The sequence below is a fragment of the Engystomops pustulosus genome, chromosome 4 (genome assembly GCF_040894005.1).
Source record: "Engystomops pustulosus chromosome 4, aEngPut4.maternal, whole genome shotgun sequence".
Classification (NCBI taxonomy): Eukaryota; Metazoa; Chordata; class Amphibia; order Anura; family Leptodactylidae; genus Engystomops; species Engystomops pustulosus.
The window spans coordinates 167,870,055-167,896,758 of record NC_092414.1 but is presented as its reverse complement, the minus strand read 5'-3'; the positions used below and the strand labels follow the sequence as shown (position 1 = coordinate 167,896,758).

General features: G+C 40.4%; 1 long non-coding RNA gene across 1 annotated transcript; it reads left to right on the top strand.

Annotated features, from left to right (window-relative positions):
- Positions 1-65: 65 nt before the first annotated feature.
- On the top strand, positions 66-26,094 carry LOC140125696 (uncharacterized). Its single transcript, XR_011854697.1, has 3 exons — positions 66-194; positions 19,463-19,676; positions 26,009-26,094. It is a non-coding gene; the product is annotated as an uncharacterized lncRNA (long non-coding RNA).
- Positions 26,095-26,704: the final 610 nt, after the last annotated feature.

Genomic DNA, 26,704 nt, shown 5'->3' with positions numbered 1-26,704 from the left:
CTGAATCTCCAATATTGTTATAATACCTATAAAAACAAATGTATCTTTCTTTCTGTGTTGTTTCCAGGGATGGAAGAGTTAATCCGCCCTTCCAACACATGAAGCATTTTTGGAAGCACGCTCATCTGTTTGTGAACAGCTCCCCCTGGATTCCTCCTTTTTCCAATGAGGCCAAATATAAGGAGAAATGAAAGGTAAGATAGTCTGGACATCAAACAGGAAAGAGCAGATGCCCACATTGTACATTCATCTTCAATATTGTAACATTACATCCGGGATTATTGAGATATTAACATTTGCTGCTATGTTGCTATAGAGATGTTGTTCATGGAAAGTGGATGTTCAATTCCTTTGAGAAAAAAAACCAACACAATTGTGTCAGTGAGGAAACCTGATTCCTATGTGATCGCAGATTTCACTACTGCCCCCCCACCCCCGGTGCTGAACTGCTGGGAGAATATAGGGGGGTCCATGGGTTCAACTAGTTTTAAAGAACATTGTTTGTATTGACGCCATTTGTATTTGGCCCAAATAAATCAATGTAACACATTTAAATCGGACAAGCATAGCAAACACATGCAGTGGAGGACCCTTGTGGAGGTGCAATCATATGAATGGGCACGTTGCTCCCCCATTTCTTAGTAAAAGCAGCCATCCTTATGTTTTTCTAAGAATCCATCAGTAATAGTGGCATAACCTGGTGCTGTCATGATACAGGAGAGATGTGGCAGTGAAGTGGTCACGGCACAGATGGAAATTGAAATGACCACAGAATTCCATGAATTCATTACAAACTGATTGCTTTCTGAGTGTTTCATAACTTCGTTTTTTAGGATATAAAACAACCGTTACTTGCAAACACTCAGTTTCTAATAGATTAAGGGAATAGCGTAGTAATTTATTTTTTTCTAGCCGCACCGTGACTGAATCAGAGCCACATTATGACTTTATTATGTTTGTACCATATACTGACACCCAAATTTCTATGGACAATGGCAGGCTGCTTTTGGTGAGAAGTAGCTCCCTTGCCACCTGGGCACAGGTTGTATGTATGGTACCGTAAGTCCCCCTTCATCGCTTGATATGGCAGGGACGTATTTAGTGGTGATACACTGTCAGTCAAAGTGCTGATGCCCCCTATTGGTGCTGTCATGATAAGACCTCTACCCATAACCCCAAGCTTCAGGCTGCATTGACATAATGGGGCACATTTACTTACCCGTTCTGTTGACGCCTCCGTTCCAGAATGTCCGATTCACTAAGATCGTGAGTCCAATTTCCTGCATGTGTCGCTGCCCCCGCTGAGGTCTGCCGGAGTTCACCTTCTTCTTCTTGGTGCATGTGAGTGCTGATCTTGCAGCACAAATTTTAAACTCTGTGGTTTGTCCGAATCAGTTGGGGTGTCCAACGGCCACGCCTCCCAATTTTTGTCCCATGCAAGCTGTCGCCAATGCAACACAATCCGATTGCGTGCGCCAAAAACCTGTGGCTATTCAGGGCAAAACGGTAAAAAACTTCAAAATCTGACAAAAATGCGGCGTTCTGACCCTTAGTAAATGTGCCTAATGTGTTCACATTGCATTTTAACCCTTTAAAGACCTCGCACTTTTTTGCTTTTTCATTTCCATTTTTCACTCCCCACAATCAATCTCTAACTTTTTTTATTAAACGTAAAGAGCTCAGTGACGGCTTGTTTTCTGCCATACAAATTGTACTTCATAGTGATGGTATTTATTATTCCTTTCTTCAATTGCATGTTATTAAAAATTATGTACCTGTGTGAATATAATTTCCTATAAATGTAGCATGTTGAGATAGTGGCCCTTGGATACCAACACTGAACTCTGACAGCAGTGGGAGCACATGCACTAGTGAGGCGCCCGATTGCCTGGATTCAACTTTCATTTCCACAGGACAGCTGTGGGACACGCAGTAACTACTGGCAATTTCATATGTAATAATTATTTGTCTCTTTGTGTAATCTTTCCAGCAGCGGTGGTCGTATCCAAGGACAGCTGTCTTACATTTTTATGGGACTTTGTGAATACATGTATGGGAAATTATCTTTACACAGGCAAGCTTTATTTATAACATCCATATGAAGAAATGTATGTGTATGGCAAATAAATAAAATTAAATGTGAATGAGAAGATGAGAATACCCCTTCAAGCAGCTATAGATAATAAGGTAGTACACCCTAAAATGTTATGTATAATATAACTTGTATACATTATTTTGTGTATTTCCATTATTTGTTACACTCTAAAAACTGTTGCCTTCTCCTCCCTTTCACAGCAGTCTTCTGTAGATTTTGGGCTGGGTTCTTTAAACAAAATAGCAAACATCTCCTGACCAGAGTCAGAGTACCAATATAAAGAGCGTCAACATAATAAATAATAATAATAATTGCTTTATTTATATAGTTCACACAGATTACGCAGCGCTGCACAGAGCTTGCCAAATCAGTCCCTGTCCTCAATGGGGCTCACAATCTAAAAAACCTAACAGTATGTTTTGGAGAGTGGGAGGAAATTGGAGGACCCGGAGGAAACCCACGCAAACATAGAGAGAACATGCAGACTCTTTGAACCTGGGACTTGAACCCAGGTCTCCAGCGCTGCAAGGCTAACTCAGCCACCATGCTGGCCCTACATGAATATATTGATGAATTAGCACTAAATTAATTGATTCCTTAAATATTTCTAGGTACAATGTTTACAAAAAATTATTTCTCCAGTGGCTCTGCTTAATATCTTTTCCTCATACTAAACTGACTCTTTATAGGTTTGAGAAATTATTTAGGGAACAAATATGTTTAAAGTATTTTCCAAAAATAAAATTAATTCCTCATCTGACTATGGCTTAAAAATGAAAGCAGGAGAGAAAAAATGGTAAAAGCATTGAAATAATTGTAAAATAGCCATAAATGTGTTATTCTGGTTCCATTGAAAATTTCAATTTTGTCCATTATCCTCTCAGTATGTAAACCATTAAATGGGTAACCTGACATTTGTGCAAAAAAGGAACAGGAAGCCAAACGCATGTAAGCAACTTCTGATTCATGAATGAGTCATTGAAATGTCAGACACAACTTGAGAAGGTAAATTCAGGTAAAGAAAATGTTCATTTCTTATTCATCACTAGATCTATACTAATAAAACCACTGACCCGTGTGATATTTACAAACTTGTCAGTACTGAGGACATTATGACACAAACTTGAGGTCATCCTAAAATCTATCTCTAGGATTACAGTGTATGGTCATATACTGTAGACCAGTGGTCCCCAACCTTTTTTTGCCCAGGGAACGTCTGTAAACATATATTTTCTCCAGGGACCAGTAGGTGGGGGGGATACAGCCTGGTTTCTGTTTCATAGCCAAAAATGTAAGTTTGCATGCCCCACATAACTCCCTGTGTGCCTAGCTTATATTGTCCAATTTCCTGAAGAAGCCCCCCCCCCCCTCTCTACTTTCCCAGCTAAACTAAAAACAAAAAAAATACTCACCTTCCTTGTTCCCCTGCAGCAGTCTTCTCTTCGCTCACCGTCAATAGAACAGTGCATTTACATGGAAATTAAAGGGGTTATCCGGGTTTAAATTTTTTTTTATGGCCGGGCTGGGGAGGGCTATTTAAACATAATAAACATGTACTTACCTCCTCCGGTGCTGCCGATGTCCTGCGCCGCGGCCCGTCTTCTCCGTGCGCCGGTTTCAGTACAAGGGCGCACAGGGAGCTTCCGGCCGGCCGGATGCTCCCATGCGCACCATCTCCCAGCGCTTACAACGCTGAGAGATAGGGACGGATGGGAGGAGCTGTCCACAACGCAGACCGGAAGCTCCCTGTGCGCGGCTTCCGTGCCCCTGTTTGTTTACAGGAGCACGGATCGAAGTGACCGCAGCGCGGGACATCGGCGGCGCCGGAGGAGGTAAGTCCATGTTTATTATGTTTAACTATCCCTCCCCAGCCCGGCCATAAAAAATTTTTTAAACCCGGATAACCCCTTTAAGTAATGGGAGAGAAGACTGCTGCAGGGGAACGTGGAAGGTGAATATATTTTCTTTTGTTTGTTTTTACAGAGGTCCAGCGCGGCCTGGAACCAGGTGTTCCATGGCCCGTTCTTGGGCCATGGACCGGTGGTTGGGGAACACTGCTGTAGACTATTAACCTGAAACTTTCCTATAATCTCATAGGAACAGACCACTTTTTCTTTCCAGTGGTATAAGACTTTTTCCCTTCAATGAATGATATATTCATATCAACCACAAACCCACTAGTTACTGGGGTAGTTGTAAAACAAAATGGAAGGCATGCTCACCTACCCCCCTGGTGCACTGCTCCTATGTGGTCCCATTTGGACCAATCACTGTATAGCAGACTCAGCACAGTGCCTCACCACTCACCATCTGTCCACATGTAAATTCATCACATCTGGTCCACACTGGAAGGAACTAAGCGGGAGCCATGCGTGAGGTACGTAAGCCTTTTTCAGAAACGAATTATTATTAATAACAAATAAATAGGGGGTTTTCTAGTATAATGATATTTGGGACACCGGCTTTGTACAGAAGTCTTCAGGCATTAGAATAATAAAGGGGAACAGAGCCAGAACTCTGTTCCCTGTATAGTGGCCAGGCATTGCGGTAGAGCTCCGATTCAAGTGAACAGGACCATGGCTGCAGTTCACAACCCGAGTCACTATATAGAAAATGTAGCTGGACTTCAGGCTTTATTATGTCTTATTAGTACAGCACTGAGAGGCTGTCAGAGTTTGGATGAGACTTGAGCATCGGACACTAATGGATAGGTTGTTAATATCAGTATACTGCGAGACATTCATGAGTAGAGACCTATAGAAAAACCATAGTGTTAAAGGGGTTGCCTGGCGGTAGAGCTACATGGCTGCTTTTTTCCAAAAACAGCACCACGCCTGACCATGATTTGTGCCTGTATTGCTCCGCTAAAAAGCTCAGCCAAATAGAAATGAATGGAACTTAGTTGCACCACCCATGGTCAGGTGAAGAGCTGCTGAGGAAAGTAGCCATGTTTTTCAACCTCCGCACAACTCCTTTTTTTTTTAAATCAACAATAAACTTTAGTTAAGGGCATCTGGAGATAAAATGCACATGGAAGACGAGCACATAAATGGTGTTCTCTGAACAAAACCCCCTAAAAAGCATCTTGAATGTTCTACCATAATACGATCTGTTATTATTCTGAGATAAGTCTAATGAGTATAATGTAAGTGGTCGAGTGTTGAGGAGTAGAAGGGAAAATTACCAGATATATTAGTGGTATATTCTACCTGCACAAAAAATTTAGGGGAAAAGTTCACATGAATTGGGCAACTTCTAAGGTCCAACTAGTAAACTGTACTCTTTTTTTAAATAATTTCTCTATACTAAACTAACAGATGTGTCTGTGCTTATCTTCACAAGGAATCATGCATACCTTTGCAAACTTTAGATACAAATTACCATAATAGACAACATAACAACAACCACTACAAAGCCCTAAACCTCATGAAATAGTTCACTATTGCAGCAAATTTGTGCGAAAATGAAGACGTTTACGAAGACACATCAATAAGTTAGACATAAAAACGTCACTATTTAAAGAAAAGAGGAACAAAAGAGGGACAGTTGTGAGATATGCTAATCCTTCGACATATGGTGCTGAAAAAAGATCGCAGCTCCCCTCCTTTTGTGAAGACGTAAGCAACTGATGAAGATGTCTAATCCGTAACTTGCTCCCAGGAGGAAGCACAAATCATTACTTTTCCACGTTAACATTCATTGCCATTTTGTCATTTTGGTGAAGTTGTACCAAGCCATCTGAATCGAAATGGGTTAAATTCCTTAGAAGGCAAACTCCGGTGAGCCTCTGTTCTGTTGTCATTCATCTTGATGCCTGCACAGTGGCTCCTGATGTTCTGAAATGATCCACATGGTTTAACACTAAGAATTGTTCCGGTAAACGCTGACAGCCATTGAAAATTCAGTTTTGTCTCAATTAGTAAATGAACATGACCTCTCCTGGTGCTTGGGGAATCTCAGATTTAAATTTTCAGTTTGACTTCACAGAGGGAAATCTTTCAAGCCCTCATTAAAATGTTTGAAGATAGTATGCCTATTAATATGCACAAGATGTATATATGTACATGTATATACTGTAAATAAAGGATAGAGAGGGTGACGTACCACAATAGCAAGCAAGATATTATAATATGAGAAGAAGCAGCTAACGTCCTTATCAGGTCTGTGGTCTAAGCAAATGAAGACTTTACTACAGACCTTATCAGTAGGAATGAGCACCGACTGCAGGTGTTTACAGTAGGGAGCTCGAGGTTCGACTGAACTTGACAAACCCGAATCTAAATGGATTCGCTTAGCACTATTTATTAGTAATCCAACCACCTTTTGACTATTTTGACAAAAAACTAGGAAGTGTTGTGTGGCAGGTCACTCTACCTGGGGTTTTGAGTGCGGCCTACATCAGTAAAACATATCTGTTGCTATGCGTTGCATCCATGATTCTGTGCAATCTACTGATTACACATTGAAATGTGACAAAGAAAGTCTTTGTTTTAGCAGTTTTCACTGTGTGTTCCTAATATCAGATCTCCTTTATTCTTTATGCCAGTACAATCAAGGAGAAACTAATTATTTAAACAGCATCTATCACCAGGATGAAGGACTGTATGCAAATGAGCCTGCGGGGCTCCAGGCCCCATGGGTGTTAATGGAGCCTGGATACAGTCTTTCACCCCGATGTTAGCTGTGCTTTAAATGTTTTGTTACATCTTAATTCATTTAAAAACTTTGGAAAAAAATGATCTCTGCATCAACATATTCTCACACCTAAACCTATTTAATACTTTGATTAATGTTACTGTATTAGGAAATGCTGAAAGACAGTCTGAGAAAGTCTCAGCTGTCATGACAACTGAATAGTGTCCCCCAACATGGGCCTCCTATTCATCCCTGCTGTTTAGGTGTCATTGTAAGGTTTCACCCAACTTATAAAGTAAACTTGTTATCAGCAGGCGCCCTCTGTGGGTGAGCCCATGTGTTCTCTCCCCACATCCTTAGAAGGGTTGGCCACTTTACCTCATATTTTCTGTAATGTGTGTAAGTTAGGGGGGCAGGGTATTAGGTAATTTACCAATATACATCTATTAGTATTTCTGCTCCGCTTTCTTAATATGTAAAGTGAAGCCTCCTGTCTTTTACCTCATCAGCTAGAGATTCCTGTCCATAAAATGGCCGCAGATGGAGGGTCATGTGATCTCATATCTGTTCTTGAATAATTACCCTGCCAGGACCATGATCTTATATTCATGAATTCTACCATAAGGTCCAGGACAGTTAGAAATCACATGACCCTCCATCTGCGGCCATTTTATGGACAGGAATGATTGGCTGATGAGGTAAAAGACAGGAGGCTTCACTTTACATATCAATAAAGTGGAGGAGAACGTGTACTAGATGAATATTGGTGAAAGGCCTAATATCCTTCTCCCCCACACTTACACACACATTACAAAAAACATGAGGTAAAGTTTCCAACCCCTTTAACTGTAACATGACCTATAAAGTCCTTTGGTGATAAGACACTGATTTATAATGGGAACTTGGTAAATTACCTATAACATTTTTGAATTTTTCTTCCAGTTTAAATGCTGAAAAACATGCAAACAAATTGACATCTACAAATCTCTTCTCATTAGTCTCTGTACATAAATATCTTTACACCTACTCAAGTCACAAAACATATTATCAGATGTGACTGTGTATTAGGTTTCCCTACAGTCAACGGTTCAATTGAAGACCAGTGTTTATAACTGCGGAATAGCAAAAGCAATCTCCACCGTTATATCATAATTAGATGAGATATTATCGTAACGAGATGAAACTTCAGGAATGGGGACAGATGTCCCTAGGTTTAATAGCCGATATTTTCAACACTGTCACAGATACCATGTAAAGTGGCAGTCAGATTAATGTACGTAATGTGCAGATAACAGCCGCAATCATAACTATTAAATGCTTTCATTTTCCTGTACTAGATGATGTATTCATCATATGTAACCTGAAGAGGGCATTTATTAAAGCGACACGGGGAATAACAGCTCATGAGTCATGACCTCGCTCATTGAAGTGTATTTATAGACTCAACCTGCGGAAACTATACATGGTTCATGCGGTGTTCTAATGTCAGTCAGACCTCTATGAACACATTGACGCTGGGGCTTTAAACTCTTTTTTACAATGACATTAAAAGCATCCCTGACACTAAAATATTAGGTCACCAATATCAGATCAGCAGGTGTCTGACGCCCATAGCCTTCACTGATTAAATGAATGGGGCAGTGCCGAGATAGTAAGGACAGGGTGCTTGTCCAAGCATGGCATCCCTTCAAACAGTTGATATGTGGGGGTTCTGGTTGTTAAACCACACTGATATGTATGTCTTAGAGGTTTCCTTTAATGATGCCATTTGCTGGACTTGTACTACAAGAAGATTATTTAATGTCTGGGGAATAGTGGCAGGTCTTACATCTTCTCACTGCTATTACCAATATTGAGTTCCCACTCTAATAGACCATTTACAGCAGAATTAATAAGAACTCGAATAATTCGCTCTTACTGACTACACAGGCTAAACATAGAACTCCCAATGAGAGCTCACTTGCACAATTGCATCGGAGACAGAGTACATCTCGCTTTTATCTAGTTTTAAAGCCCTATGGGGCGTGATTTATCTTGACTGGGAGCATCATGTGACATTCATGATACCACCCGTCACACTGGAACTTTGTTATACTGGGCAGAATACTAGTATAGCCTACTGACCTTTTTGGGTCCACCCTTCATGTAACTAAGAAGAATACTAGACTGCTCCTTATTGAAGTGTGAAACACACAAGAGACATTACTAAATTATTACATTATTAAACACATTGGGGCACATTTACTTACCCAGTCCCTCAGAGTTCCCGAGAGTACATTGTCCGACGGCAATGCACTGAGCCGCGATTCACAAACATTGTTTCAGGACTCGCAAATTGTACTGAATGGATCAGGTTTCAGGCTTCTTGCTGGAAAACCACACCCAGAGCTGCCTGTGATTGACAGCTCCATTTCTGATCCTGGGAAAGCTGGGTGTGTCTGAACTCGTTTTGCCTGCAGCTTCGGTTTGAGTGATGGACAGCTGGGCCAGTCAGTGCTGGAGGTAGTGTCCATTACTGCCTTATATTCTGCTCAGCCCCTTCATTTGGTGCTTGTTATTGCAGTCTATCTGTGTATCTAGTGCTCTTGCGTTTCTTGCTATTCTGTGTATTGACTTCTGCTTTGCCTACTGACCATTCTATTTGCTTTACGAATCTGTACCTTTGCCGCCATCTTGGTTTTGACCGGGTTTGTTTGACTCCGCTTGTCTGTCCGTATCTGTTGTTTGTCCCTCAGTACCGTTTATCTCCTAGTGTGACTCCACCTTCCTGTCTGTCTTGTGTCAGTTTCTGTTACCAGTGTGAACACTGACCTATATCTGTATCCCGGTTACCTGTCCGCTCCACCATCCAGCAGCTTCCAGACAAAGTAGGTTTTCCTGTCACTTTGTAGAGTCACTCAGGGACCGTCAGTTAGGTTCCTGATAGTGGGTTCGCCCTTACCAGGGCGGTTTATCTGCTTTAGGCAGGGACTTAGCCCGCAGGGACGTCGCAGGGTGAGTTCGCCACCACCTACCTAGTCTGACAGCTAGCGCCAAGCCTGGTTGTGGTTGCGCGGTTGCTGGATAGGTACTGACACAATGTGCGGCCAATATCCTACATGTGTCGCTTCCCCGCTCAGGTCCACCGGAGTTCACCATTTTCTTCCCAGTGTATGTAAGTGCATTGCTTGCGACACAATTTTAATCTTAAATCCCATGCTTAGTCCGAATCAACCGGATCGTCGGACGGTCCCACCCCCATTTCTGTTGCGGGAAAGCCGGTGCTGTTGTGCCAAAATCCAATCGTATGCGACACAATCCCCTGCTAAATCCCTGTCACAGCAGTGCAATCCCCGAAAACCATGAACAGTCCGTCATAAAAGTGATCCGCAGACCCTAAATAAGCCCCATAAATTTATCAAAAATGCGTCTTATATCTGAGTAAGACAGTCAGCCATATACTGCACCAGATTTATCACTGTGTCTGGTGCTGGATAATAAATATGAGAATGTCTAACTTTGCATCTCCCAATTTTGGAGCACTTTTGACGCAACATGGGCACAGACCTTTTTTGCATAACAATAGCAAAAATATCTAAAAATGACACTGCCAAGGTCACTTTATAAATACATCCCCAGAAATAAGCTCATTATATAAATATAGGTGCAGAACCATTGGCAGAATCAAGTTTAGTCGTAACTTCACTGTTCTGCAAGCTCTAGGAAAGGGATCATGGGGCTGGTATTAAAAGAAAACAAAATCTAGAGGGGGCTGAAAAAATATCCACTGTGCATATATTGATTTCAGTGATGTTTGTTTCATTGCAGCCAATTGATAAGTCTTATTTTTTTCTCATTAAAGTGCACTCTGCACCACATTGTGACAGAAATAAACAGAAACGTAGATATTTTTGCTAATTTATTTAACAAGAAAAAGAGCACTAAGGAACTGCCCAAGGAGCTCAGATTCAGAGTTTTGGCAAGGCACAGATCTGCCCAAGGTTACAAAAGAATTTCTTCAGCACTCAAGGTTCCTAAGAGCACATTGGCCTCCATAATCCATAATCTGTTTTCTCGTGACACATTATACTTCATGTTAGTTGAAAAATGTTGGTGATATTTTTGGCATTAATTTATAAAATAAAACAATGTTTGGTGAAAATTTAGAAAAATTCTCAATTTTCATAATTTACAATTTTGTACTTTTTCAACATATAGTCATAATAGCACAATTACTTGATAACTAACATTTACTAAATGTCTGCTTTATTGCTTTATGTTGACACATTTTTTTTATGCATCCTATCATATGTTTTAGGATGTTAAGAGGCTTAGAACTTTAGGTGCGATTTTTCATAAAAACGCAAAATCATACATTTGAGGGACCTGCTCAGATTTCAGGTCACTTTGAAAGGTATAAATTATGGTAAAACATCATAAATTGCCCAATTTTAGAAACTACGTATGTAAAACAACTTTGATGAAGTTTGTCAACCTTTTAATTGTTTTGCAGTTTTTTTCTCATTTAAAAATCACATACAGAATAGTTTATTCCTACAGCAAAATGTTGAAATCTGTGGGTACAAATGCTTCCAGGAAAATAAAATATCTCGGCAACAGATGCCATGGGGGCATCAGTCTATCCTGCCAAGAATACCAGTTGAACAAACTGTCATAATGTAGACCCACAAACAATATGGCATAAAAGTCATATTTTCTGTAGAAATATAAAAAAAGCATTGGATAGCCATCTTTACAAACTGAGAGATTGTTATAAATTTGCTGAAAAACATTTATTCCGGAAGAAGTTTACATGAATGAGCTTGGGAACAATGTTACCGATTCTGCAGAACCTTGAAAACTCAGAGAGAATGGCTTGTTTGTCACGATGCAAGACATGCTGGAATCTGTCATTGTTACACAGACTGTAGCTGAAAGACAGAGCTAGGGAAAGGTCTTTGCTATTATCACTAAGCAAATTGCATTACAAATATGTTTTTCTGGTTCTATTAGTTTAGTGACATGAACTTAAGAATATAACTTACAATTCGGATGATGAATTCATTTAATAAACATCTAAAAGTTCCATCATTTGCTTTAATTTATAACAACATTTAGCACCGAATTATTTCATATGAGCTGACATGAAATACAATGGGGCACATTTTCTATGCAGACTGCACATAAACTAGTTGCACATGTATTTATGAAGTGTTTACGCTAGTATTGTATCGCGGCTGCGCTATGCACTCCGCAACACAATCCCGAGCACAGAATTGGGCATTCCGGTGCGTACTTGCTCCGGCCGCCACATTTATGTCGGCGTCGTCCACTGCACATTAGCGAAGCAAAGTGCACGTAGTGTAAATGTGGGCCAATGTTTTTGGAACCTATACCATAGTTGTAGATGAACATAGAACTGATACAAACAGCAACAGTTAATGGAGAATGTAACAGTCTATAAATCTGCAGAATGGAGGGCCTCTGGTAACACCACCTAGAGCCCTTCTGGCTCAGTACACAACTTTAAAAGTTAACTTTTGAAGGACATAAGGGGCTGCACAAAAATTGGCATGTTATAGGACATCACTCATCACTCCATTACCAGGTGCTACAGTACTCTATGGGGGCCATGATATGGCCACAAATTGTGCAACCATATCAGCAACCACCATATGGCCATGTGAATGGAGCCTAAGGCGTATACCTATTAATAAATGAAGATAAATCTAAAACATAATTTTATCTTTACAAAGCTCCACCACTGCCTAGTACAAGGGAACATTGCATCCAAACCTTTACATCAGCAGGCCCCTTTACTTTGAATCTTAATGTAATCCTCATGTAAATGAGGCAGAAGTGCTCTGAGGTACATGCCTTCTGCATTCTCTGGTGCTTTCGGGCAAAAAGTCTCGAGAGCTGGGTGTTGTCATCTACTAAAGGAAGGTCCAGCGAAGCAGAAGGCATGGTCTAAGTGCTGCATGGGGAATGAAGAGCCTAGAAGGGCTTTGGTTGTGCCCCCCAAAGCATCTCTGCCTCATTTACATCAAGATAAAATTACATGTGAAAACAAAGGCCTCTGCTAATCACTAATAAAAAGTTATGGCTACAATGTGGATGTTCACTTCTACAAAACAGCGGTGGAGCTTTGTAGAGGTGAAATTAAGTGGTAGCACCTCTGGGCCTCATTGTTCACTACACAGTGATCACTAAGCCTAAATTTTGTACATTATTCTCATCGCCTTTCAGCAGTTAACTCATTATCCTCAATGGCTGGATTACAATACAGTTACTTCTATTATAGGATTTACAGTTCATTATAGGTGATAACCACAGCTTATGTATTCCCCCTCCCTGCACAATGACCTCAGCACAGGTCCGGTATATTTCAATGAACATCTCCAGACTATGTCTGTGGTCCGTGTGACTGCAGTTAACTCTTCTCAGACTGCCCACTGAATTTAGGCATCAGCTGGTACGGATTCTGAAGCAACATCTTTTGGTGTTACTCCTGTCTCTGCGCTAACCAGGTTTACGGCCGCCAGAGCAGTGGCGTAACAACAGTCGTAGTGGCTGCTTTGGGGCCCGTGCTACACAGGGGCCTGAGATGGATGGCGGAACTAAAATTTATTAGTGACATTCTCCTGGGCCCTTCTTTCCCTCCTAACAGCACAGCAGTAAAGGAGCTTTGGATGTCGAAACCTGAAATGGAGAAAACATAATAGGAGGAGCAGCATCTCCATTATATGATCTCACACAGTAGGATCTGCACCTGCTACAAAACTACATCAGAAAACCTCAATGTGGGAATAAAGCCTCACAGTGATGTTATGTGTTTGGAAACACTTAGGTTTCTCACTTAACTTACCAGAGCTGAATCCCCAATAAAATAGAAAAAATAAGTAATACTTGTGTATATCACAATGCTACTGATGGGGGTATAGTCTGGCCTGGGGGGAATTCTCTGGCCTAGGCCACTTTATACCCCAGTGTATAGTCTGGACTAGGACTAGGCCAAAGTATATTTGGGGTTTAATCTGGGCTAGGCCACTTTATACCCTGATGTATAGTCTGGACTAAATCCGAACAAGACAGAAAAAGGTTGCCTAGTTGGCTAACTCACTTTTCAAGTCAAGAAAAATACATCCATAAATCGATAAGAAATCCAGCAGAATGTACCAGTACCATAAGTAAAATGTAACTTTTAATAATTACTGATAAAATAAGTTCACAGTGAACCACAATAGTATGCACATCAACCATCTAGTCAGCAAAAACACATCAGAAAGGGAGCTCGTTCAGACCTCCAATATGTCTCGTCTGACACGGTCCCCAGTAATACCTCACCATGCCTTAGTGCATTCCTGTATAGCATATGACACGGTGCATCATCTCAAAACCACGGACCAACATTAATCCGGACAGTAAGGAATAATAGGGTGGATCTAACCAGTCTTCGATGCTCCGTCTCCTGGTCGAGTGGTACTGGTGTGGAGGTACAGGACCTATTAAGCCCTACGATCGCTTTGTATCCTGACCCCGCAATATTGCTCCCGCCCTGACAAGGGCGGTCCCAGTACTGTCCCTTTCCCTTTTTTGCTGACTAGATGGTTGATGTGCATACTATTGTGGTTCACTGTGAACTTATTTTATCAGTAATTATTGTAGTGTGGACTAGACCAAAGTGTCACGGGTGCTCCCGCGATCTCTGTCTCCGATCGCGGGCGCACCCGTGCCCCTCGGCGTTCCTCCGGAGCTCCACTCTGCATACCTTCCCCGGCTCCAGCGATGTCCTCTCCTGCTCCCGCGGCTCGGCGCGCGCTTCCCCGTCTCCTAGGGCGCGTGCGCGCCAGCTCGCTCAGATTTAAAGGGCCAGCACGCTGGTAATTGGCGCTGGCCTGTTAGAAGTTCTGCCTCTTCCTGTGACCCTTGCTGGATCTTCAAGTCTTCCCCATGAAGAGAAAGCTCCCCTGTGATTCCTGCGTTCCTGTGGTCCTGCGTTCTTGTGTGCCAGTCCGTTCCTGTGGTCCTGTGTTCCTGTGTGCCAGTCTGTTCCTGTGGTCCTGCGTTCCTGTGTGCCAGTCAGTTCCTGTGTGCCAGTCTGTCTTTGTGGTCCTGCGTTCCTGTGTGCCAGCTCCTGCGATTCCTGACGTGAGTGTTGTCTCCTGTATTGCTACCTTGGCAGCCACCGCGGGCTAGTCGCACCCATGGAACGACCTGGTGGTTCCCGCCGCAGCAAGTCCATCTCTCTTTGCGGCGGGCTCTGGTGAACACCGGGTTTCCACTTAGACTCTGGTCCCAGGTCAGCTAGTACCACCTCCCGCGGTGGTCCAGAGGGTCCACAGACTCCCGGTCCTGACACAAAGTATTTTTGGGGTATAATCTCTGCTAGACCACTTTATACCCCAGTGTATAGTCTGGAATAGACCAAAGTATATCTGGGGTAAATTCTGGGCTAAGCCACTTTATACCCTGATGTATAGTCTGGACTAGACCAAAGTATATCTGGGGTATAATACGGTCTAGGCCACTTTATACACTGTGGTATAGTCTGGGCTGGGGGTATTCTCTAACCTGTTACATCGGGACAAAGTAGTCCAGATTGGATGGTGGAGTAAAATTAGTTTTTAATGAGCTATATGTTATCGGGGTAGGTTTCACCATTTTGGAAGGTCACCATTTTATCCTACTGTATCAATCTAGACCTGGATTATGTTTCTAGAATATCCCAAAACCTTTTCCTTTACTTACATGATTGCCTGTGAGTCATAAGAGAGAAACACATTACAAAAAATTTGTTTTACTATCTGGTTTTAGTTATAAAATAAAGGTGATGAATGAAGCTGACCTCAGAGGCCTACGAAGGTACAGCGGTGCTCAGAAGAAGAATTCTGGCAGATGATCAGAAGGGACAACAATCAATTTCTAGTACCCAGACAACACCTTGAAATCATTAAATTTTAAAAAAAAAAATTAAGTATCAAAGTATAACTTTGATATTGTACATTTATTATAAAAAAGTTAACATAAAAAATTACTTTTGTCTGACATGAAGCAAATACAGAAAGCATGCCATTAGCATTAAGTATGTAACTGAACGATTGTGTGCAGAGACCTAATGTGAGTCCTGAAAAACAAAATGCTATTGTAAAATCCAAACCATAAAAATTGTTCTGAATGTAGAAGTTCACAGCGCACAATAACAATATGTTTCAGGGACGTTCAGATGAGAATACAATAAATATATTCTGTCTCTACACATAGAAGTTTTGCATGAATGCATTAAACATTTTATGCTTCTGTTTTACCTGTGAACACTGATACGGCAACTTAAATTCTTTGTATCTTGTGATAGACTATGGTAATATTGAAATTACAATTTGTTTTATTTCTAATGCTGCCCTAACACATATAATTTAGCAGTAAATGTTTAGAGATGATGAATGAAAATTGGTGGTAGTTGTTCTGGGCCAATTTATACAATGCAGTAGCTGGGGTACTTGTGTGGCATCATGAAAATTACTGCATGTACACAAAGTTTTCTTTTGTTATCAACATAAGATTAGGCTAATTCACAAATACCTTTGGGCATGTGCAAAAACTGCTGTTATTTTTGCCATTCTGAGCCCCTCTTCCAGTTCCAGCAACAAATAGAAATACATGGGTTACCGGCTTGTACTCTTTCTCTAGAAACAAGCAGTCTCAGGGTCATCACAAGGTATATCTACCATTGGGGTGAAGGGCAAGAAGAATTTATATTAGATAAATTAGTTATATTAGTTTTATATATGTTCTTATATAGCTGTATGGGGAAAATTGTCCTTCCTAGTGTCAGTATTTAGTATCCAACTCAATATACCGGGAGGCTGTAAAAAAAATTCCAAATGCTATGAAACAGAAATTACATAACGTTATAACAACTGGTAACGATAGCGAGAGAAGATGGGACTCTCACCTTGGAGAAGATGTTAGATCGCCTTATGTAAGTGTAGCAGCTAGGCCAGTGTAGATCCATGCTTTAAGCCAGACCAGGATTCCAGAAAAGACGTGGTGAAGATGCACAATACCCGTCAGAGGGAGAAGTAGAAGGCAACCGGCGCTTTTGGTAAAACCACAAGGCGGTTTTATCAAAAGTGCCAGCTGCCTTCCACTTCTCCCTCTGACGGGTAATGCGCATTTCCAACAATGGGGCTCATATATGTAATTTTTGGCTTGGATTTTTCTTATTTATTTGAAACTACTGTATATACTCGTGTATAAGCCGAGATTTTCAGCACAAAAAATGAGCTGATAAACCTCACCTCGGCTTATACACGAGTCAACTAAAAAAAAATAATAATAATACTCACCCTCCGGTGTCCGGATCCTCGGCGGCAGCTCCCGATTCTCGGCAGTGGCTCCACTCCTCTCTTCTTTCTTCACTGTCGGCTCCCGGTCTCTTTGCTTATTTCGCTAGCCAGCAGTCGCGTCCATGCGATCTAGCCGACAGGCGCACACTATGATGCGGCGCTGTCGCCGCTGATGATGTCATCGGCGACGACACTGCCGCATCATAGTGTGCGCCCGCCAGCAAATCGCATGGACGCGACTGCCAGCTAGCGAAGTAAGCAAAGAGACCGGGAGCCGCCAGTGAAGAAAGAATGGAGGAGCTGCCGCCGAGGTTCGGAAGCCGCTGCCAGGCCCGGGAGCCACCGCCGAGGACCGGGAGCCATGCTGAGCATCAAAGGTGAGTATCGTTGGAGGGTGAGTATTAAGTTTGTTTTTTTTATTCGCTTGGCATACTGGGGGCTGGCTGTATACTACTTGGGGCAGGCTGTATACTACTTGGGGGCAGGCTGTATACTACATGGGGGCAGGCTGTATACTACATGGGGCAGGCTGTATACTACTTGGGGCAGGCTGTATACTACTTGGGGCAGGCTGGCTGTATACTACATGGGGCAGGCTGGCTGTATACTACAGAGGGCAGGCTGGCTGTATACTACAGGGGGTAGGCTGGCTGTATACTACAGGGGGCAGGCTGGCTGTATACTACAGGGGGCAGGCTGGCTGTATACTACAGGAGGCAGGCTGGCTGTATACTACAGGGGGCTGGCTGGCTGTATACTACAGGGGGCTGGCTGTATACTACACCCTCGGCTTATATTCGAGTCAATAGGTTTTTCCAGTTTTTGGTGGTAAAATTAGGGGTCTCGGCTTGTACTCAGGTCGGCTTATACTCGAGTATATACGGTATTTTTGCAACCTAAGACATTCTCCCTTCAAAGTTTTTTGTGACTTTAGTTAAAAAAGTCACAAATTCAATAAAGACCTTAACTCCTCAAATGCCACACGTATTAATAAGGAAAACTATGGGGTTTATTTATCATATGACGGTGCTAAATGTGCAGTGTATGATATAATCTTTGGAGCCAGATGTATCAGGAGACTTTGGCCTCCTGATGTATGCATTTATTCTATGCCCCACACCAGCCCAGTCTGAAAGCTGGTGTACAAGCCCTGATAAATAACCCTCTATATGTTTAATGAGAGCTTTTTGGACCTCCTGGCTACCCAAAGCACCAATATATAATGTTCTGCAATACAGAATATTGGTCTGTCCTTTATTAGTGCAAGTCATGATCCATAAAGTCTATTTTCATGATTAAATTAAAAATGAGGGATAAAAAACCTGAACTCAAACTGTTTAATAAGTGCAATGAAAAAGAAATCTGCAAAAGTTACAACAAAGCCTTGAAGAGTCACATCTGGACAATGAGCTTCCGTTTGGAATAAATTCAATTAGAGAGACCCAATTCCCTTTCTTCAAGGTGCTCCATTAATATTACACATTACAATTGCATCTTTTAGTTTCCATGGTAACATGTGGGATGTAAAATAAAAAAAGATAAAATAAATGTTAATTCCTGCGGTCTTCTAACATAATGTCAAAAACAGCAGTTGAATGGTCGGACTAAGCCATTTGTAGGCACTAGAGGTAGTAATGACTACAGATAAATATAAAATATTGGCAGCTTACAATTCTAAATATAGGTTTATGATATTGATTTTGGAATGATTCGCATTCTACAGGAGTGTCATCCTCATATTGTTATACTGCAGTAAACAATACCAGCATCTGCTATGAGTTCTCAAACTATCCAGTAAAATGTAACTTTGTCAGTTCATAGTTTTTCGTTGTCTTGTATTACTTAAAGGGTTACTCTAGATAACCTATTCTTAGGGTAAGTCACTATTTCAGATTTGGGTTCAAAGCCCAGCACCTGGGTCAAATAATAATCTTGTTAGTGTCACTTCTACTTTACAGGCCAGGGATGCCACATCCCATGAGCTGGACCTGGAACTTCTTTTGTTTGCTGCTTCACTGTGGGGTGGACCATGCTCGAGGCTATTCAACCCAGTCCTATTCAAGTGATTGGGGCTGATGTGTAATACCAAGAAAAGTCACTGTAAAATGTATGTCGGAAAGATGTGATGAGGCTACAGCACTTATCCAAAATACAAAGGTTTCCTTTCCTAAAAAGTAGAGTATATTCTCAGACTAATGGAGTCCAACCACAATGACCCCAACCAATACAACGGTCTTTCGCCACTATATCTTTTACAGAACATAAATATACTCATGGCCCATGAGTAAGGGCCACATGTAAAGGTCTGAAACGTGTAGGTTTGCCTTCTTTTTATGCCATTATTGGATTTTTACCTTTGTACCAGTGTAATATGTGGGTTTTTCCTTCTACCTGCTCTAACTAGGAATTATTCCTTGAAAATGCAGAGTCTAAACTTCAGTATGGATTAAATAAAGGAACCAAGATTTTTGTACCATATTATTTTGTGTGCTGGAGGAGCAAATTTCTTCCCTTGGATCATATTCACACCATTGGCTGATGCGGTTTCCTCCCTCCCTGTCCTTTCCTCCGTGCACCAGTTTGAAGGACTTCATAGCAGCTTTTCAGTGCATCATAAGGTGAGTTGACCATATTTGTATTATTTTTAGTGTGAATGCAATACATTTTTTGTTAAGTCTGATCTACCCTGAGAAAAGACTTGAGCCTCCAGAGTGTGCCAGTGCCTTATCCCTTTGGTCGTCACTTTCCAAACCATACCTTGTTGCTTCTTAAGTGAAATCCATGTTGCCAATGGCCAGCTCAGGAGATGTATCATAGGCATTGCAATTGACAATTTGTAGAGATACAGAAGAAAGGAATAGAGACAAATCGACATGTTATTTTTAATAATTTAACACAACAATTTAAAGGGATCTTTTTTTTTTTTTTTTTTTTCTTTTAATTTTGCTCAAAAATCTTTGGTCAGCACATTGTATCTTATAAAAACCCATTGGTAAATAACAGAGGTGAAGTAGTGTTGAATCCTATAGGCTATATGTTATATATTCTGCAGTAAACTGTTAGTAGCAACTATCAGAAAAACAGAGAAAATGTGTTATTCATAGAAAGAACGCAGCACAAAGTTTTTAGAGTTCACCTTTCTCCGACCTGCAGGCTTTCAGAAAATCCACTTTAGTCTTTGTGAAGACTCGGCTGGATATAATGATTTATTCAGCAGTCAGAGCATGTGCCATCTCACACAATTTTCCAGTTATTTTAAATGACCCTATTTACATCTCCGCTGTGTTCACTGACCACTAAATACATTTACTCTAAATAAGGACCTTTGGGCGAAAAATAAATGACCAACGCAATCTGCCCATTTCCTTCATTAATGGTTTATTCTCAGAACAGAGCTGTATTTAGTCCAAGCATGTTTTGTTAAGTCCCATCTGCTCAATGTTGCTCCCACATAGCGTCTATTCCTCCCATAATGGTTATCTAAATATAACACATGTATGATTTCAGAATACAGTTTTATCTTTATCTGGTAATTTCTGATTATATAATAAGGATGAGCCATGAGACAAGCTAACACCGGCAATCCCCAGCTTATTGGTCTAGTTGTTGTGATTCCTTCTTTATTAGAAGCCTAGACCGCTAGTATAATATGGTGAACAAAGTGCTACATAAAAATGGATGAAATATATAGACTAAACTAAAGATTAGTGATTCTATTTGTGTGTTTGCAGATTCAGTAGGTAGTTGAGGTTTTTCAGACACTGAATCGAATTGCGTTGGAAAAATCTTGTAATGGTGTGTATATACAATATGTCTGTATATATACTGCAGGTCTGTATTTGGCACTGTATGTGTGTGTATATGCTCTATATGGGTGTGTGTATGTGTAAGAGTGTTTAAATGTGTGTGTATGAGTGAATAACTGTGTGTTCATGGATATTGGTATATAAATGTGAGTGTATATATGAGTGCAATATGTATATTTAGAAGCGGGAAGGGGGCCCCATTTAGAAGTCTGCTATGGGGTCCTGCCTCTCCTAGTTACGCCACTGCTTCTTCTATAGTAAATTCTTCCATAATATGTTAGCTTCTGTTAATGGTTAACAGTGATTGAATAATTCACAAAAAAGTGATCCAAGATGAGTTTAGATATTTTGATCTTGCTGTCATACTGGAACATGAAAATGAGACTTTTATTTGAATGAGGGTTAAATAACAGCATTATACATTTGAGGGTTTTTGCAGAATGCAGTCAATACCAAATCCCTTAACTAAGTAAAATGACATTGTTTGGCCTATCCATCAACGACCCATGTATCATATACTGTTTTTATATCTTGATGTGGTCTTTTACAGGCAGCGCTAGACAGGAAATGAACAAATCTACAAACACATCAGATATAATTATAGCTCACACCGAAGTACTCGGCAAGGTGCCATCTTGTTAAAAGAAAGAAAAGGAGATTAAAGAGAAGAAAAAGAGTATCTGTTAATACCATGGCACGTAACAGAGAAGCCTAAACACTGGGTGGTATAACATGATGTTAATGATACAACTTAGTTAAACGTATATATTTAATGTTGAGTTGTGGCAAATTAAAATCACAAATTTAGAAATGTCCTTTAATAGAGATAGACTGTACATCATCTCTTTTGACAGGGTTTGGTAGCCATGCTCCCATTCACTTAAATAGGAAAAGTTAAATAAGAGCAGAGCGCTAGAGGCTGTTGAAGTCAGCTGATCACAGGGGTGCACAGTGTCAGAAATAGAGATCAGTGAATATATTTGTTGATTTGTAAATTTAGTCTGGCATTTTAAGGCACCAATATTGAATCAAAATCTTTTCTATGATTCACTTCAAACAAATCTGTAACATCTGTGTCAGAGTGATCCTCAATCTGTGATGTGTGACTGAAGAGACACTGATTTTGTCTTTGCATTTTATTCTATTTGTTTGTGTGAACATGGACTTCGCTTGCTGGCTGTTTAGGAGTGGATTTCACCATACCTTTCCTGGTCCATGCAACTGTTGTAACGAGCAGGGCTCTGCACCAATCAGTTTGGAGCGGGGGGTCTGGTTTCCCAATAATTTTCTGCTCACATTCAGTTCACTGGTGGTTATAGTTTATCTTGACCCGCTTCAAAGACATTCTGTTTGCTGTATTTCTGGTGTTGCAATCTTGGCTCGTGTTCAGGCTGCTCTTCTGCTTTTGTGATTTGATACTTTGTTGACTATTCTTCTCTCTTTGTCATGTTACATATTTGCAATTTGGCATAGGGTGGGCCTGACGCCCATGAACTGGCCACCATTTAGGTTCAGTATCAGGGCTCTCTGTCCTTGTCTCCATCCCTTCCATTACAGAATCTTTTAAAATGGAGGCTGGCTAGAGCTATCATTCATCTCAGATCTTGAGAAGAGAAGATGGAAATTAAAATAATTCCAAAATAGGAGCTTTTTATATACCCATTTCCATGATAATTGGAACAACATTGCTACAGACTGAAGAGATTTGGACCCGATCTGAATATTTTCAAAGATTGGACAATGCTTCTGTAAATCAAATCTTGGATGTATTTCTCATCTCTACTCAGAATCCAATTGATTATTATTTATTTCTACCATTAATCCTGTGGTGCAGGGCATTCAATAAGGTGTTCACATATATTACATTAAGATGAGAAGAAAGGCAAGCACAAAGACTAGTGAGATCTTGTACAGGTGGAAGGAGGACCCTGCCTGTGGGTGCTCACAATCTATATTGATTGAATATTGATGAGTTATCCATAGGATAGGGGATAAATATTGTGACCCAGGAAAGACCCTCCAAACTTTACATACTGTACCTTCCCAATTAATCTATCTGAAAGTATAACATTTAGCTACTCCATAAGCTGGAAATGTGTTCAGCACAATATAATATCCAATAGAGGATTAGTATTGTTTACTTATATTTACCTATCACAAAAAATATCCGGGATGGGTAAGAACAAAACAAAAAAGACAGTATTAGGCACTGATGGAAAGAAAATTTGCCAATATATAATCAAATATATAGAATTAGTGATTATAGAATCTTTAGAGATGGTGTCTGGACTAGGGGTCATTTTTTATACTGATGTCTTATCTTCATTGTAGGTCATTAGCATCAGATCAATGTGGACCCCACAGCTAACACCTGTTCAAGGCAGTCTCTGGTGCTTGAAGTTATACATGGGCAGAGTTAGAAGCACAAGTCGTTACTCACAGCATAGCGCCTATACCTATGGAAATGGAAGCTTCTGTTTCCAGCTCTTTTCCCTTTTATTGATATGACACAGATTATATATTCTGAGGATATTTGGCTGGCCCCACTGTTTTATACTGATTGGTTGGGTTGCAGGTTGTCACACCCCTTATATATCAACCACAAATGAGCCTCCTATGGATTGGTCATGTTAGTAAAAAAATGTAAAAAAAAGTAAAAGGTAGTTTAAACCCCCTTTCAGAGAACAATGTCAGCATCTGGTTCTTTCATTTAATGTTATATACACAAGAACTGTGTAACGGAATATATAAAAAGTGCATATATACCGTAAGTCTACATTCATTGAAAAGATACCAGTAAATATCCAATTCTTGGAACTGCCAATAGTAAACAAGAGGTTGCTTGAGAACAGGTGCTGCTAGCACTGCTTTCAAGGACCCAAACATGATGTTTCCCAAGTGATTCTCATGCTCCTTGGAATTTCTAAGAACCCCTAGAAGCATGCTAAGAATTTATTTCATTCACGATGTTGTTGTACCATCACAGTCTTTGACAAGGTTGGCTTTGATGCTTATAGGGAGCGGTATCAGAAAGATCAGAATACATATATATTGCATAGATGACATCTCGCTTGGTGGATGATACCTCAATTTTTTCATATGAACCATTATGATTTTTGCTTTGTCTTTTCTTTTTTACATCTTGTGCCCTGTGCCAGCTGGTTGATTACTTTAACATATATCCATATAATATATCCATGGTTGTGGCTAAATTGTGCCACTAAATACCCACATATATGTGGGACAAAGTAGGTTGCCAATTGCAGTGGCTTTGGATGCCCACGTTGGAGAATGTGAGCGTGATATATGCTCCATCTCCACTTTGTACTGTATAAACAGACATCAAATAATGACGTTGTTATATACTTGTATTTGAAATCGATGCACTTTACCTTTGGATGTATTTTTTATGTGTTTGTACAATGATGAATTACACAATATTGCACTGGCACTTTAAGACATGCCTCATTATGCTAATCACCTACTATGTTTTGCTATATATACTCAGTGAGGATCATTTGTTAGTTGCTTGATAAAGGTGTTATACACAGAAGCATCGCCACTTTTTCAATAAAGTTCACCTCTTATTTTGAAATTTGAACCAAGGAGTGCTGCCTGCTTTTTACATATTTATAATAAATGCTGGAAGATACATGTAATACACAGGGAGGCTGGGGTTTTTTTCCTTCAGTTTTTTTCTCACAAATTTTGAAATGGGTAAAAATAGAACCTGAAAATACCTCTTTCTCTAGCCAAAATAGAGCAACATACAGGAAGGGAGTCTAAAAGGTGTCTGGAGTCTTAAAGGACATTAAAGGACAATATAGAGTTATAAAATTATTCTAATTAGCCTGGGGCACTCCGGCTATACCACCGGAGCGCCTCAGAGCGCCTCGTATTTTAATTTATTCACCCCCACTTTTGCGCTATCAGTCCCGCTCAGTCACAACCGTCACCTGCTCTATGGACTGTACAGAAAGAGAGGGATGGTTATAATAAAAGAAGTCCTGAAGAACATCGCTTTCTGTAGCCGCCAATGTCGTCTGCCTGCGATACAAAGGTGCGCTTTAAGGGTACCAAAGCAAAGTGTATTACTTGTGGATTTGCCACATGGTACTTCCAGGCAATAAATCAGCAGAATGATACTGTAGCAGTGTAGTCTAATTGTTGTGGATTATGGAGTGGAAATAAATCTTTGCAAAGCCAAGGTTCAGCTCCCCAAACTACTATGGCAACATTGTGTCATAAAACACATCAGAAACCAGCCAACCACTGAGGTAAATTCTGTAGCCATTACACTTTGTCTGCAGATTTTCAAAAGAAGGCAACTCCTTATCTATCAATGCTCCACTTTGAAGAAGCAAACTCTCACTGTCTATAATTAAGTATATATTTGTTCTGGAAGAGGCTTACTGGTTTGGCTATTAACTTGAGGGTAGCTCTGGAGGTATAGTTTCCCTTTTTCCATTCCAATTTTACCCTATATACTCGAGTATAAGCCTAGTTTTTCAGCACAAAAAAATGTGCTGAAAAACCCAAACGCGGCTTACACTCGAGTAAAAAAAAATATAGCTTTTACCAGGTTTTTGTGGTAAAATTAGGGGCCTCGGCTTATACTTGGGTCGGCTTATACTCGAGTATATACGGTATATGTATACAGGCAGTGCCCAGGTTACATAGGTTTGTTCTTTAGTTGAATTTGTATGTAAGTCGGAATTGTATATTTATAGTTTTAGCTACAGACAAAATTTGTTTGGTCTCCATTGGATTTAAAAATTGTTGGGTTGTCCTAAGATCCAGGCTTAACAATAAAGCTTAATTACAAACACCTTTGATAACTGTTATAGCTGTTTATTGTAGCCTAGGGTTAAAGTAAAGTAAACTCTAAAAATCTATTGGTCCCTTTGTAACTAGGAGTCGTCTGTAAGTCAGGTGCACCTGTATATTCAATTATGATAAATAATGAATATCTATAGTATCATTAAAATATATATATATATATATATATATATATATAGAAGCCTGAATAGGCGAAACCTGGGTCGGGCGAGGTGTTTTAGGCGTCTTATGCTTTTACTACATGCGCGCTTTTAAATTGGAATGTGTGAGTATATACAATAAATACTATTTCCTTTTTGAACCAGGCAATCTGCACTATCCTTTCGCATACCTCCTGATGTAGGATTGGGAACACGCCGTGGACACGGTAACGAGACGAGGATTGTGTTTCAACCCACTAAAGGAGTCGGGGATATCTTTTATTTCCAGTCCATGAAGAGGTGGTGAGAGGCTCTCACCATTTGACAAACAGTATAAGGAGTAGAGCACTAATTTTATATCTTTGACTCTGTGACTTTGTGGCATATACGGGAGTATGCCGTATTAGTGGCTCCTCCATATTTTTTATGTTACATTTTCCATCTTTCCTGGATATTTTATTATTTATTTCTGTAAACATGTTTTCAAGCTGTACCAAATTATTAGTATAGTATTGGACTACTCTATGGATGGCCATCACAACACAAAGGTGTTGGAAATTATGTCGCAATTTAGAGACACAAGCATATATAACAACTAACAACTCGCAGGTGACAATTTCACTTGTTTGGGTCCAAAAGTTAAAGAGGACTTCTCAGCTGTGACTTATTGATGCAAACTATACCTTCAACTCCTTTCAGCACATCTCCACACTATGCCCCTAAAAATAGCTCAGTCACTCACAGTGTCCGCGTGATAATATCTATGTCCCACGTTGTGCTCCAAAATTATGAATAAATCTCTCCCACTAAGTACAATCTGCTCAGCATCCCCTGCTCAGTAACTTACTACCTGTAAAATTC